General features: G+C 38.0%; 1 pseudogene; it reads left to right on the top strand.

Moving 5' to 3' along the window:
- Nucleotides 7459-12658, top strand: part of LOC109839654 — a 6419-nt pseudogene continuing 1219 nt past the window's right edge.

The raw sequence follows: 12658 nt of genomic DNA, 5'->3' as shown, positions 1-12658 counted from the left end.
ATTCTCCAAATTTTAGAATACCAAGAAGATGGAGAAGCTGTTGGAGATGCTCTAATAATGCAATTAATGGAAGGGAAAATTGGAGAAGGTAATGAACTAGATGTTAAAAATTCCAGATAATTCATTAAAACCAATCTTATGTGTTGGTTCATGAGCTTGTACCGTTGACTTGTTGCCCTCTTGATATTAATCACAAGAGAAAACCATTTACCTCTATTGTACGCAAGCTAGCTCAAAAACCTACCAACCAAACGCCTTGTGAAACTTGAGAGAATATTAAATGAGTTTGGTTCGTTTTGCTTTCCTCTACTAATATAGAGACAGCTAAAATTTGGAATTATTTGTTGGAGCTGTTAAGAGTAAAAGCTTTCTACGTCCAGTCGGGTTCATGATCTTCAATGGGCCAACATTATCCAGTTTCTTATGAGTAATATATATTTTTTAGATAATTTTGAGATCAAGTACACGCTTTAGGCTTCATCAACTCCTTTTAAAATTGTTATTTTTAATATTATATAAAGGGGGTCATTATAGTTTATGGGGTCCATGCCTTTAAATGTTTGATTTTGCCAAGTTCATAGCATTAATCAGGCTCCAAAAATTTTGGGTTCTAACTTGTATTTTTTTTTTATTTGTGTACCTTGACTGTTGATATTTGTGAAAAGTCAACACAAATTTCTCTTATCCAAAAATGGACGTTATTGTGAAGATGTGGGGGCCACAACCCACGTGAGGAGGAGAAAAACAAAACCGTGAATCAATCACGCGTGAAGAGAGAACCAAGGCCGGCCCACCCGAATACTCATATATATATATAGCTGTTTGTGTTTTTTTAGGTTTTCGTGCCAAGGAGTTTTTTGTGGGGTTTGGGCGGCTGCAGACTTGTGCAATTGAAGGAATCTTTTGCGGAAAAAGATTGGTGGCTGTGCGGGAGAACAAAAGCAAAAGCAGAGGTTAATTTTAGGCGGCGGCTGCAGAAGAAAACTCCAGAATTCAATAGGAGTTTTGTGTGTAGGCTTTTGTTCTTTTGTAGAGAGATATTGTGAGGGATTTGAGAGTTTTGTGTGAGGGTTTAGATTGTGAGTTGTTGTAAACCCTAGTTGTATTCTCTCCCTCTATTAGTAGATCTCCCCCCTCCTTGCCCCGTGGACGTAGGCAATTTGCCGAACCACGTTAAAATTGGTTGTACTGCTTTTGTGTGATTTGTAATAGCTTTTAGGGTCCCTCGACGCGCAGTCCTAGAGCTGACGAGAGGAAGAGCTAATATCCTACTTTGATAGGATATAGGCTTCAGATTCTTGTTCCCTTTGAGAAACAAGAATTCTTATTGCGACCTGACTCTCTTGTTGTGCTGCCAAAGTGCTGCCGAAATTTCCGCTGTGCGCAACGGTATTACTATTAGAAGGACTATTGGAAGGACAAATATGTTATGAGAACAATTTAAAAAAACAACAAAGTGGTTTGAGTCTAGTCTACCTACCATTCTCTTTTTCATTAAGGATGTAATTAAAGTTGTTATATGAACTATATAAATGGGAGCTATATATCAATGTAGTCATCTACTTATTTGAGACGTGTAAAGCTCATTGCCTTGTAGAAAAGTGAGAGACAGAAAAAATCACGTCAAAGGTGCAGCCTACAAATTTTGAACTCTTTGAAAAAAGGCCATACTCATGCCTTTGAACACCCACGATCTAGAATGTGAATTTTGTTGAAGTGGTTTAAAAAAAGGAGTGGAAAGGTAGCAAACATGATGTTTAGGGATGTACATGGGTGCTAACAATGTGATCCCAATCTGTTTTTATTTTAAGATATTCTTACATAGTTAATAGTGTTAAAATATAATTAGGATGCAACAAGTCCAATATCAATCGTTTCTTTTGTTAAGATGTAGTCCTTACCATATCTCTGGTTTGAGTAATAACAAACTCTCATTTGGTAGTAATATTAATTGAGATGATATAGTACAGGTAAATACAGGTATAAAAGTGTACGAGGTGAAACAACGTGAAAACAAGTTCAAAAGTAAATTTCAGCATTTCTACCGTCTATGGTAGGCATTGACCATCAATGGTAAGAAGAGCTCATTGATGGTCAAAATACATCATTGATGATTTTTTTACTTCAGAGACTTTTATATCATTGATGAGCTTCTCAACCATTGATGGGGCCTCGACACTGTCGATGGTTGAGAGCCATCATAGATGGCAAACATGTTAGCTATAGATTTTTCATATTTAATCTCAACTGTTCATTGTTTATATATTCTCTAACTTCTATCACGTTTGGGATATCTCTTTCCTGTCCTATTGGAAATTTTATATCATTGAAAGAGAGGGAAGAATTCTATGGTTTTGATTTGTGAGAGATTATGTTGAAGAGTTTTACCATTGAAGCATCGTCAAGTTCTCACTCGTCACGCACAACATCTTCATATCTTTTCAACAAGGAAATTTGCTGTTAGATTGATCTTCTTTACTGTTCCTCATCGAGCTACGCTTATATTTTTGAAGGACAGTTTGTTTAACAAAAGGACTATAAGATATTTCTTATATGCTAAGCTTTAATTATTGTTTTTGGTTTTGCTTTAAGCTTCTTTGACAATGTACTCAAATTGGAGTTACTCATTGTGGGAGTTAGGTTAGACGAATGGTTTTGTACGGATTCTAATGTGTGGTCTTGTAAGTTTACTAAATCGGGATTGTGATTCAAGTTAGCTCTTTGCATAACGAACAAGTCTCTTCTTGAAAAGGAAGAGTAGACATAGGAGTTCCAAACAGGACCTGATCACCCCACAAGCATTCCTATTCATCTTCTCCCATACCGCCTCTTCATATTTAGGTGGCCTCTCGTAGACCATGATGGTCTCTTCCAAATTCTGAGCATTGAGCGCATCCTGTACGTCGCTCATCCACAAACCAAAGTTGATTTTGACGTCATACTTCACCACACTAATCTTAGTGTTCTGAAAACCAACTTGTATTGTACTCGCCATCGACTTGCTGCTTTCACCTTGTTCTCCCATTACAAACTAACTCCAAATTGTAGAGAAAGAACAAATTTGATAGAAATCAGGAACCACCCAACTGAACCCTAGATCAGATTCCAAATAGATCTTCTATCCACACGAGAAAAGCAAAATCTTCAACGGTAACTCCTAATGCTATCTCCACCGAAGCCTAGAACTCTAAGAACCAAGCTTCACACAAAAAATCTTCCTCCACCAAACTCCAAAACTTTAGATCTGAAATCTGGGCTCTGATACCACTTGTTGCGCGCAACAGAAATTTCGGTAGCACTTTGGCAGCACAACAAGAGAGTCAGGTCGCAATAAGAATTCCCGTCTCACCAAGGAAACAAGAATCTGAAGCGAATATCTCAACAAAGTGAGATATCGGCTCTTCCTCTTATCAGTTCTAGGACTGACCTGTCGAGGGATCCTAAAAAGCTATTACAAATCACACAAAAGCGATACAATCAATTTTACGTGGTTCAGCAAATTGCCTACATCTACGGGGCAAGGAGGGGAGAGATCTATTATTAGAGGGAGAGAATACAACTAGGGTTTACAATCACACAAATTAAACCCTCACACAAACTCTCAAATCCCTCACAAATAAAACCCTCAAAAAGGATGCTCAAAAGAACTCCTCTGTCACAAACAGCGACTGAGTTTTTCTTAAGAAACCCTCTGCACCTGCACGCTGTCAAAGAAAAAGTATTTAGCTGACTTTTTCTCTCCTGCACTTCGTACTTGCACCAAGCTGTCGAAGAAAAATCAAAGCTCCTTGCTCAACAATGCCCTAGGAACCGAATAGTATATATAGGCTTGTATAGGCTATCGGGTGGGCCTTGTTTCTTTTCTTCATGCGGAAATCAAAAACTGATCACGAAACCACAATTCTCCTTGCTCCCACTAATCACGTGGGTGTGGCCCCCACACCCATCACGAAACCACAAGATAACGTCACAAGTTTTTTCCACGTACGTAAAAAGAAATTTCTTCATTCTAATATTTCCATTCTCGTCCTATGGTAACAGGACCAGGATTAAGATACTCATAATTATATATGTTGTAGATTGAAAACTTGAATCATTTCAAATAAAAAGCATACTTACTCAATTGACAAGCATCTTAAAACAATCCCCATTGACCAAAAAAAAAAAAAATGAAAGAGAAGAAAACATCATCTTGTCAGCATCCAATAGTTTTTCTCTCTAATTACAGAAAAAAGTAAGATTAGCTTTTGCTTTTGCTTTTTTTTGCCTTGTCATGTCAGTTTTACTTATCTAGCTTTTTCACACAAAAAATATGATACATCTCCCAACCATATTTTCCAAATGTTTATGTGTAAAGCTAGAAGTCCAATGACACCTCCATTACCCCCACAATTTCCATGTTCTTTCATGAGTTTGCAGGTTGATTAATTTCACGATATATAGCACAAGCACATTTTTCTTTCCTTTTATTACCTTAATAAACTTGGATAACATTTTTTTGGGTTTGTTTAATTGCTTTACTAAGGGCCCGTTTGGATAATGGAAGTATTAGAAATAAAAATTTAGTTATAGAAGTAACTTTCAAAACTATGAAGTAGGAAGTAGTGGAAATAACATTTCTTTGTTTGTTTCATATATCTTTAAAAGTAATGGAAGTAGAACTTCTTCCTCTTCATTTACTTTTTTGTTTGGATAACATTTAGAAATATTAGTAGGAAGTAATTTTATCAATGAAAAGTTGTTAGAAATAACTAATAAAGGAAATATTAATAAAAAATATTTATTTACTAATTAATATGCATTTCAACTACTTCTGAGTTACTTCTGAGTATTGAGGATTGGAAAAAGAGCTTTGCTACAAGGATCCAAAATATGAGACCAATATGGGGGACAAGTGAGGTGTCCCCCTCCTATTGGATAATGAGTTGGTCATTATTAATGATGGCCAACTCATTATCCAACACCTCACCTGTCCCCCCTATTTGTCCCATATTTTGGGTCATTGAGGAATTTTTCTTGGAAAAATATTTTGAAAGTAAGGATGACACGTAGGCGCCACATAAGCGTTTGAGGAAGTATTAAAAGTAAGTTTTTCAAAGAACCAAACACACTTTTTTGTTTGGAAGTAGCATAAGTAACATCTACTTCTTTTACTTCAGCTACTTCATAATTACTTCGGTGCAAACAAACATGCCATAAATCGCAACGAGATCAGTTTTTTATGGTTTACGGACATTGGGCCGAAATATTGATTCACTGCAAACGGTGCTCGTGGACGCCAACTTGGCCCACAAACCAAAACCCTAAACCCTAATTGTTGCCAACCCCCAAGCAGACAGCAGTGCTGGCCTGCAAAATCCTAACCATTCAATCACATGAACCAACGACTGTCGTTGCCTCAACCGGACCACCATGGTTCTATTTGTTTGCGAACAGAACCTGTATAGTATTAGCTCAAAGACGAATACACTCCTCTTAGTAAACTTATTCGACTCTTTTAAAATTCCAAACAAAGAAACGATCGGGCATCAATCTTCACCAATATAACCATTGGGGGTCTATACGTCACCTCAAATATTTTTTACAATTTTAAAAGTGAAAAAGCTTACTCAAAAGGTTTGTTTGCTACATATAGCAATACAGATGTTCTATTTGCAACAAGCAAAACTATACAAAATCTCTTTGCAATTGGATTATACTTAGGATGTCCATTTGCATTTAACCCAAAAATAAATGCATAACGCATGCAATCTCGATCTAACCTATTAATTTATCATCAAGAAAGATAATCATCAAAATCATTACACACACCCAAGAATCTCATCTAATACGTAGGGTAAATTTCACAAAAGACTCCTGAAAGTTGGGATATTTTGCAAGAACTATAATTTTAAAATTAAAGAAAGCCTGCTAAACTTTGGCAAGCTTGTGAACCGGATAAGGCCCAGGCCCACGAACACATGCAGCGGGGATTTTTTGAGTCGGTTTCAACACATTCGTTCACGCGTTTTTGAGCTGCTCCCTATATAAGCAATAGTTTATTAGGTTTTTAGTGAGAGTGGAGGATTTTGCGGCTGCAAAATTTTTCGGCTGCAGCAAAGGGGTTCGGGTGCAAGGTTGTGATTTTTCTTTTGGTTTTTGTGGCTGCAGTTGAAGATTTTTGTGTAGTCTCTTTTAGGGCTTTGTGCTCTTTTGTAGAGAGATATTGTGAGGGATTTGAGAGTTTTGTGTGAGGGTTTAGATTGTGAGTTGTTGTAAACCCTAGTTGTATTCTCTCCCTCTATTAGTAGATCTCCCCCCTCCTTGCCCCGTGGACGTAGGCAATTTGCCGAACCACGTTAAAATTGGTTGTACTGCTTTTGTGTGATTTGTAATAGCTTTTAGGGTCCCTCGACGCGCAGTCCTAGAGCTGACGAGAGGAAGAGCTAATATCCTACTTTGATAGGATATAGGCTTTAGATTCTTTTTCCCGGCACACCACCAACCACAACCTCAACCACACCCCCTCTCTCATTTGCTACAGTACACCGGGCCCACATGGGATTTTAAAATTTTAAAATCCCATGTGGGGCCCGGTACACTGTAGCAAATGAGAGAGGGGGTGTGGTTGAGGTTGTGGTTGGGGGTGTGCCCCTATCATTTTTCTTATCCAAAAATGGACATTATAAGGGGAAAAATAAAATAAAATAAAAATAAAGACATAATGCTAAAAATATATGCTGTCCAAGACTCCACGGCTGATCCCAGCCTCCAAATCTATAAAAAGTGTCCTTTACGAACGCAAGATCTCAAGAAACACACGAAACCGACAAAATGCACCCTCACTCGTTTTCTATTAACCTACTCCTCTCCATAACCTTCAAAACCCCCGACCCAAAATTTAATGAGATCATGACGTCCACTGAAGGACAGTGGTGCTCTGGGCCATATAAAAGATATTTAGAATTTCTATATCAATGATACTAAACACCTTATACTGTGTAGCCTACGCAGATGTTTTGATAGGATTTCTACTTGTTTTAATTAAATTAATTTCACTGAAACGAGACAAATGTTGATGATCTAGGCTCTAGCTCGCCTTAGAATATGATATATATTCGGTTGATTTAGTTTGAAAAACTTGCGGTGCGAACCGACCATGCTCTAAGTTATCTAAAATTTACACTCTTTACCATTTTTTTTTTATCGTTTTAGTTGATCTTTACCATTTTTTTTCCTCCGCTTTCTTTCATAGATAGATGCTGACCTAAACATTTGCTCACCCCTAAAGTCAAGACTTACCTAGCATTCAACCAACCGGCCAGACCCTCAACCCCTCTCATTACTCACATATTTATATTCCGGCCCCTCAACCTCCTCCTCCCTCAAATGGATTCCGAACCCAAACGCGACCCGTGTCCTATACCTCTCCTGCCAACCGACACCACGACACCACCGCAAACGTCGTCGTTCAACTTCGTTCGTGTCGTGCGGCGTCGCAACATTGCTCCTGTTGCCGCTGCTGGCAGCTGGCAGCACAGCAGCTGCTGTTGTAAGTAGAACCGATACATCGGGGAGTAGCGTACCGATATATAGGGGGGTGTCGGAGAAGTCGAACCGGTGGATCCTGAGGAATGAGAGTGGGTACCCGTGGAGCAATGAGATGCTCGCGTGGCAGCGTACCGGGTTTCACTTTCAGCCCCCTAAGAACTGGATGAATGGTGTGAAATTTCCTTTAGCCCCCCCACCCCTCTTTAATTATTAAATCTTTTTTTTTTCTCCGCGTTTGTTTGTGTTATTTTATACTGATTTTTTTTCTCCCTCTTCTTTTCATGGTTTTCGATCGGTACGTTGCTTGTCCTCGTACTGTCTTCTGCCTCTCTATCTGCTTCGTTCTAGATCCCGACGGTAAGAGACAGAACACAAGAATACAAGATTCTGTTATTTCGTCTAGTTCATAACGAAACAACAACAACAACATCATCAAAGCCTCTATCCCCCACATGTTTGGGTAGGCTATTCATAATAAAACAAGCAACTGGTAAATTATTATTGTACCCGGTTTTTGAATATTTAATTCTAGCCCCATAAATGTAATTTGAGAAAAAGGCTTTTAGGCAATTAAACTTATGTTTCTTTTAATCAGTATATATATATATAGTATATATATATATTATATAATATTATATATATATATATATATATATATCATAATATGAGAAAAATGATATGCTTGGACCAAGCACGCAAAAAGTTATGCCTTGGTAGTGAGGGTGACATAATCTCGGGTCCTCATTAAAGGTTGCATGTCCACATGTACTCTCAATTCATGTGTATTGTGGCTCGATCATTTGAAGAGTGGAGGATTGCTGGCCATCTCAACTACGCAACTACAAAATTTTGGTTGATACGCAAACATACCCATATGTCTCGTCTCTCTCTATATATATGATATTATATTAATCTATAGAATACTATATTATATATATAATATATAGTAAGACTCCTATCAACTTAAGTTGATGTCCACATAACTTCTACACTTCTTTATTATATAAAACGCTTCTCATATCATGCCAAGATCGTACGGAATATTTAAGTGGCTAAAAGTTAGTGGATAACGTTTGCCCTATCCACTTAAGGTTGACACAATTTTTACTATATATATATATATATATATATATATATATATATATATATATATATATATATAATATATATATATAATATATATATATATAATATTATTATATATATTCTGTGACAATATCTAGTCAATTCTAAACTTTGATGTACAGTAAATATGTAATTAAAAAAAAGAAGCGAGTGAGACTGTAAATAATTTTCTATACTATATATGATCAAAGTGAAGAGATCGGCGTAACACATCTTTAATCTCTGTGAAACATGAATAAAGTTGCATGCTATATATATATATATGTTGGACTTTACGTGTTACTCTCTCTGAGCTTATATATTTAATCTAGATGGTAGCTAGACATGAACTTGTGCAACATTATATTTCGCGGGCATATATAAAACAAAAATCAGTTTCTATGTGAGGGGGTACGTACGAAACAATCAAAGTAGAACTATCTATTAATATACCTTTGCGAAAAAAGAAAAAAAAAATGTTCTTCTGCAAAATTTACAATTTCCTGCAGGTCCATTGTATTACAAAGGATGGTACCATCTCTTCTACCAGTACAACCCGGACTCCGCCGTGTGGGGCAATATCACGTGGGGCCACGCCGTTTCACGTGACCTCATCCACTGGCTCTACCTCCCCCTCGCCCTCCTCCCCTCTCACTGGTACGATGCCAATGGTGTCTGGACCGGGTCCGCTACCATCCTGCCCGGTACCGGCAATATCCGCATCCTCTACACCGGATCCACTAACGAATCCGTCCAGGCGAGTACAAGTTTTATCAAAACGCCCCCCTGTACATATGATGTTTTGAGCTAGCTTGATTTTAGAAAATAGCTACAATCTATTCCTCTGTAATAATGGACGGATCCAAGATTCACTATTTATACTGTAGTAAACAATACAGTAATTTACTATAGTATTATTATTGTAGCATTTAAAAAAAAATATAACTATAGCGTAGATGAGATACTGCAACATTTTAAAAATATTATTGTAGTATTTAAAAAAAAATATATTACTATAGCATTTAAAAATATATTACTATAACAAAGGTGGGATACTGTTGCATTTTAAAAAATATTACTGTAGTATTTAAAAATAATATTGCTGTAACATTTTAAAAATATACTGTAGCAATTAAAAACGGGAATACCGTAACGATAAAAAAGGGAAGGTCGTGCTTCGCATGGGGCGCACACTAGTTACTTATATGGAAGAAGAATATTGGTTCACCCAGTAGGTCCCACAAGTAAAAGAATTTTTTATAATTTGATTACTTAATATCATCCATGGGGTTAAGAAAGGCTGTTGGTTAATTGGTGAGCTATAGAGATTTTCTACAATTAAGAATGCAGAGATCCGATGGTCTCAAATGCCGCGCATTCTAATTAAGAGGACGAGAGATATATTTTTTTTTGTGGTACCTTTGATCCCTCTCTTTATGGTTCGAAACATTTCACTTCTTGTATAAGTGTTCTGATAATTAAAATTTGTTTTGTATCCAGGTTCAAAACCTCGCAATACCCGCTGACCCATCGGACCCGTTGCTTCTCAAATGGAAGAAATCGGATTCTAACCCGGTAATCGTCCCCCCACCGGGTATCGGGTTAAAAGACTTCCGCGACCCGACGACCTTCTGGTTCGTTCAAATCCGAATCGGCCTGGCGGGTCCTATCGGGTCTAAAAGAGATTTGGATCACGCGGGTACGCGCGCTCGTCTACCAAACCCGAGATTCGTGAGCTACGAACTGTTGCGGGCGTTCTGCACGCGTAGCGGGCACGGGTATGTGGGAGTTGCGTGGATTTCTACCCGGTGTCCGCAGCAGAGGGGCTTGACACGTCGGCGGGTCGAGGCGTGTGAAGCGCCGTGTCCTGAAGGCGCCTGGACGACGTGAAGCACGACTGCTACGGTATAGGGGAGTACGACGAGGAGAGGGATGTGTGGGTCCCAGACGACGTGGACGCTGACGTGGGGGCGGGATTGAGGGTGGATTACGGCAAGTATTATGCTTCAAAGACGTTTTACGACGGGGTTAAGAGGAGGAGGGTGCTCTTCGGGTGGGCTGGGGAGACGGACAGCGAGAGGGCCGATTTGCTCAAAGGATGGGCTTCACTGCAGGTAAAAATCCTAGACGACGACGACGACGATAGTAGAGCAATCTTAACCAGTTAAATTCAATAATTGGCTAATTGTAATTAATTATACATAACAGTTTGGCTATGCAATTTTCTAGACGTACTCTTTCTAAATTAAGGATTTGGATTTGGATTCTCTTCCATGTCACCACGACGGTGGAGAGAGCACTCTTTTAATCAAAGAGACAACGTGTCTAACATTGAGCCATATAATTAAGAAACTCTGAATACTAAAAGGGATTGCATAACCACAGTCTGAGGCTTTCTGATAGTTTATCTAATGACTTTAAAAAAAAAAAAGAAAGAAAGAAAGAAAGAAGTAAGATGTCACATTGCATGAGAAAAACGTACAAGCTAAAGTTTAGGAAATGATCAAGCTAAAGTTTAGGAAATGATGTTGGTGTTGACGAACCGTGAAACTTCTCAACACTACTTAGGGGTCTTGTTCTTAATGACAAAAAGATAAAAGATAATCACACAAAGAATAGATACAATGATTTACGTGAAAATCCAAACGGTAAAAAACCACGGGTTGAGCTCAGAGCTCGGAGGATATTTCACTATAATGGAATCAACAGATAGGTACAAGGCACACACGACACACCCGACAACGCCGACTTTCACACAGCCCTCATTCTATATTAATTCAACACTAGAGATCTCTACAACACAAGAGACTCTTATTCACTCTAACTCTCTATACTTTCAAGAGAACAAGTGGAAAACTTGGATACCACTCCACAATGAGAGCATGCCTATTTATAGGCCTTGATGAATCCTCTAGTCCACCTTTTCATCTTCCAAGATCCATGAATGCATAGGACTTCTTGGGAATACACAAATTTGGTCAAATTCTTGCGATTCGGATATGATACTTTGACTGACCATAACTCCATCAATACTGCTCCGATTCCTGTGATTCAAAGATTGGAGTAAATTATGCATACACCTCTACAACTTTTATGTAGAATTTAGAGCCAAATGATGGTTGCACCATGCCCAAAAAGACCATGCAAAATTGAATCTGCATGCAGAAAACTGCAACAATAATTGAGTTAGAAATCGAACCAACTCCAACAAATGACCCGTATAATGTTTGACTATACATGATTACCACATCCTTACACAAGCCTCATTCCTTTCCTCTTCATTTGTCCAATCTGCAGTTTCCATGAAATTTGATAACAATAGAATGTTGAAATAATTTCAACATGTGAGACCATGAAATGGAACATCAGATGGAATAACAATTACGAAATGAGAATCGTCAAATTGTTAATGATATTTTCTCTGGTCACGTCACTATACTTGTTTTGGCCTTTTTTTTCCAACTTAATTTGCTTTTGATAATTTGCTTATGATATTTTCTGAAGTTACATTTACAAATTGATATCTCAAAGTGCAAAAAAGTTGATGTTAGGCACCGTTCAAGAATATCAAATTAACATCAATCTGAAATTCTTGGGTATTAAATTTTCAAAAATAGAATATATTGGTAAAACGGTGAAATTAACTTTAGGATATTAAAGTGCAAATAACCCTACTTTTTCTGATTAAAGTAGTTTACTATAATAACAGTTGGTGATGGATTTGGGTAGGTTAATTTAATTATTATAATTGCGTGAGCAGACGATCCCAAGATCTGTGTTGTTAGACAACAAAACGGGGAGTAACCTTGTGACTTGGCCGGTCGAAGAGGTTGAGAGCTTGCGGCTGCGCAGCTACGACTTCACCGACATCACTCTTGATGCCGGTTCTGTGATGCCCCTTCACGTCAATGAAGCCACACAGGTAATTAATATGATAATTGTAGTGCAGTTAGGATTACTTAACCAAATTTGTACTCGGTTCTTTGATCACAGTTGGACATCATGGCCGAGTTCGAGATAGGCT

Source organism: Asparagus officinalis, chromosome 4 (genome assembly GCF_001876935.1).
Source record: "Asparagus officinalis chromosome 4, Aspof.V1, whole genome shotgun sequence".
Classification (NCBI taxonomy): Eukaryota; Viridiplantae; Streptophyta; class Magnoliopsida; order Asparagales; family Asparagaceae; genus Asparagus; species Asparagus officinalis.
This window is presented reverse-complemented; position numbering and strand designations above follow the sequence as displayed.